Source organism: Priapulus caudatus, unplaced genomic scaffold (assembly GCF_000485595.1).
Source record: "Priapulus caudatus unplaced genomic scaffold, Priapulus_caudatus-5.0.1 Scaffold143, whole genome shotgun sequence".
NCBI classification, from domain to species: domain Eukaryota; kingdom Metazoa; phylum Priapulida; class Priapulimorpha; order Priapulimorphida; family Priapulidae; genus Priapulus; species Priapulus caudatus.
This window is the reverse complement of record NW_014577204.1, coordinates 417,627-421,828: the sequence shown is the minus strand read 5'-3', so window position 1 is coordinate 421,828 and position 4,202 is coordinate 417,627. Positions and strand designations below refer to the sequence as shown.

General features: G+C 48.1%; 1 protein-coding gene across 1 annotated transcript in view; it reads right to left on the bottom strand.

Moving 5' to 3' along the window:
- Positions 1-4,202, bottom strand: part of LOC106806118 (rho guanine nucleotide exchange factor 28-like) — a 165,404-nt gene that overhangs the window by 160,420 nt on the left and 782 nt on the right. The gene's annotated exons all lie outside the window — the stretch shown is intronic.

The window sequence follows — 4,202 nt, the reverse complement described above, 5'->3', positions numbered from 1 at the left end:
CAAATACGCAACTTTTTCGGGGTGGAAGCACGGTCGCGAGTGTCATGGCGCCATTCAAATTTTGTAGCGTTGATGTGTAATTAATTATAACAATTAAATTAGGTATCTGGTAACAAATATGTGTAGGTATAGACAATTTGTTATACAGTAAGTACAGTTGTAAGCAGTAAAATCCTAGAGGCTACTGTCCCTTTAAACATTTAATAACAGGGTCAAAGGTCGAAGTGCATTCTGACCATCACCCACTCCGTTACCTTCTAGAGGCAAAGTCATTACGCAATGCGAAGTTACAGCGTTGGGCGTGTTTACTTTCAGAATTCGATATAACTTTGAAATATTCGTCTTGGCCGGAAGGCTATGGGATTCCTGATAAGACAGCCGCTACGGTGGCAGCCGTCATTGTCAACAAGTTCATTCCAAGGCATGGGTGCCCTGAGATGTTTTTGACAGATAATGGCATGGAATCTTGTAATGCATTAATGAAAAAGCCTACACAAGCGATGGGAATTAAACACGTAACGACAGCCCCCTTTCACCCAGCATCTAATGGGGTTGTTGAACGCTTCCACAGAACGTTAAATTCTCTTTTGGCATGTTATCTAGGCCAGGAGCATGCAGAATGGGACAAACAGCTGGGCGGAGTTCTGTTTGCATACCGTACAGCAGCACATGACACTTCCCAGTTCACACCTTACTTTTTAATGCATGGCAGAGAAGTGAATATGCCACTAGATGTGATTCTCAAACCACGGAGAATTCAGTATGCAGATGATCCAGTTGCACAGGCAACAGAGAGGTTACATAGTGCATGGTCACAAATTTAGGAGAACACACGTGCTGCAAGAGCACGAAATAAGCTACTTTATAATAAAAGAGCTAAAGATCAGAAGTTGGCAGTGGGTGATGCAGTGTATTGGCACAGCCCAGTACTAGGACCGAATCAGACCGCCAAATTTCATTCGGCTTGGCGTCCATATTTTACGATTGTGGAGCAGGTGTCTCCATTAGTTTTTCACATTAAGCGTCAAGGACAACCCCGTACATATAGGGCACACGCTGATAGTCTGCGACCTTGCTTGCAGGTGTCTGATGCTTGGAAGATGCAGGAAGATAAGGTTGGCGCGCAAGACACTGCGAGAACACGGGATATACTCCCTAGACACGCTAAAACGGTTCGCGGAGCGGATGATGAAACGGACAGCGTTAGTAGTGAGAATTGGGAACTTGAAGACTTACTCCGATTAGCAGAACTTAGAGATTCACCTGAGAGAGGCGAATCTGCGGCTTAACTTTAAACGGTACAAGCTAGTCCAAGAGGAAGGTTGTTTCTAAAGAACTGTGTTTGAACGAAGTAGGCAGCTCCGTGTAACAGTGAAATAGCAGAGCAGCAGAATGCGCCGCGGGGGAGCGCATGCGGTGAGTAGTAAGTGGACGATTGTAGCGGTCGTAGACGATTGAAGTAGCGGCGGGGGATTCGCCCTTCTAATCACTGGGTATTCCCCACGATGAGGGAGGGATGTATCGGGAACCTGCTATTCCCAGACTCACAAACTGGATGAGCAGATTTTAGCCGCCGATCTCGCGCCGTCGTGTACCGGAACGGGTAGTGACGGGAGAGATGATGTGTTTTAATTGCAGGACTGTGAGAGTCGAAAGGACTACCCAAAATACACAGAAAGTTATTCTAAATTCCGTTATCCACCCATTCATCCTCATACAAAGTCAGCCTCACCGCCTATTGTATTCACGTTATATCCAAAGTGCATATTATGATATTTCAAGGCTAACAATACGCAACAAATTTTCGAACGATTCAATGCCGACATATATTTGTTTCACAAGCCTAGAGAATTGCACGTGTTATTGTTGTCTGTGTATCCAATGATGTAAACTCAGCCGTTGAGAGTCACGCGAATAGGTGCGCTCGGCACACACGTAGAGATAAGCACGCGTGGTAAGGGGTAGCATACAAGAGTGGTATTGGGAATTGTATGTATGTTTAACCGCGAGTGTATATTCTCATATATTTGTTTAATAGTATAAAGCGGTATATACGTTGTAACGTAAAGGATCCGTAGAATTTAGTCTACATATATGTATGGAAAAGTGCTTATAGTTAAGGACTTATATTCCGTGTAGAGATAGCTATATAGTTGACATGCTGAGTGCAGAAGGCACTACACCGATAATAACGACATAACGATAATAATGAGTCCCGCAAGGAGCATCTTATAAAGTCATAACAACTTCACCGGCTGCAGTTCTAAACGCTCCAGGTACCAACCGTTGGACGCAGTGGGATGGACAAACCACACACCAACGTGGAGGACGCCAGGGAGAGCAGCACAATGATGAAGGCCGCAGCATCTGACTAATTTCTTATAGGGGACGGTTAAGTAATGATCACCAGCGGGCGAGTCGATCGAACTTAACGAAGCCCAATGCTCGACTCGGATAGGACGCTATGATACAGCATTGTCACTATTCTATAATAGTTACGTTTACATGGTGTTTGGTTTATAAATGTCTAATTGTATTCAGTCAGGAGACTGACAAGCCGATTAAATTACCGGTTTAATCGACTTGAATATGGCAGGGTGAAATTTGGTGACGAAATTGTTATTTGCGACACAAGCACGGAAGATGATGCAACGTCGTAATAAGTCGCGTGTATTAATTACGACTAGATAGAGGCGATAATAAACGGGTGGCGTTGACGACAAGTCAGCGTGAAATATATGAGGAGATGACGATCAGAGTCGGTGTGCTCGACGCAGCATTGGGTAATAAGGGAAGTAATAAAGGACTTATCATAACCTGCAGCTAACGCAGCGACGTGCCCGGGAGTGCGGAAGCCAGCCCCGGCGAAGCTGGACAGGTCGTGAGGTCGGACAACAAGCGCGGCCGCATATAAGGGTGGTGGCATTGGGCGAACGGGGCGGCTCATGTACGATGCAACATATATGCATTCCAATAAAGACGTCTATATCATATATAATCTACACAACCTCTTCGATCATGAATGGCTACGATCACCGACCGATGAGATAAAGTAACTACAGAATACTAGGGCTACAGTATCATGTTACAGCGTGCGACCATGCTACCCGTATCATGTTATGGCGCGACCATGCTACACGTATCATGTTATGGCGCGACCACGCTACACGTATAATGTTACGGCGCGCGACCACGCTACACGTATCATGTTATGGCGCGACCACGCTATGCGTATCATGTTACAGTGTGCGACCACTCTACACGTATCATTTTACGGCGTGCGACCACGCTACACGTATCATGTTATGGCGCGACCACGCTACGCGTATAAGGTTACAGGACGCGACCACGCTACAAGTATCATGTTACGGCGCGAGCACGCTATGCGACATGACGTGGCGTGACCATGCTACGCGACATGATGTGGCGCGACCATGCTACGCGACATGACAAGGCGCAACCATGCTACGCGACATGGCGTGATGCGACCACGCTACGCGACATGATGTGGCGTGACCACGCTACACGTATCATGTTACGACGCGACCACGCTACGCGACATGACGTGGTGCAACCACGCTACACGTATCATGTTACAGCGTGACCACGCCACGCGACATGACGTGGTGCGACCACGCTACACGTATCATGTTACGGCGTGACCACGCTACACGTATCATGTTACCGTGGTCGCGCCCCACGTCATGTCGTGTAGGTGTAGCGTGGTCGCAGTATCATGTTACCGTGGTCGCGCCGGTCGCACCACGTCATGTCACGTAGCGTGGTCACGCTGTAACATGATACGTGTAGCGTGGTCGCGCCACGTCATGTCGCGTAGCATGTTACAGCGTAGTGTGACCACGCTACGCGACATGACGTGGCCCGACCACGCTACACGTATCAGGTTACGACGCGACCACGCTACGTGACATGACGTGGTTGTGACCACGCTACACGTATCATGTTACGGCGCGAGCACGCTACGTGACATGACGTGGCGCGACCACGCTACACGTATCATGTTACAGCGCGACCACGCTACGCGACATGACGTGGCGCGACCACGCTACACGTATCATGTTACGGCGCGACCACGCTACGCGACATGACGTGGTGCGACCACGCTACACGTATCATGTTACGGCGCGACCACGCTACACGTATCATGTTACTTAGCGTGGTTTCGGCATCTCTCTTCTTTT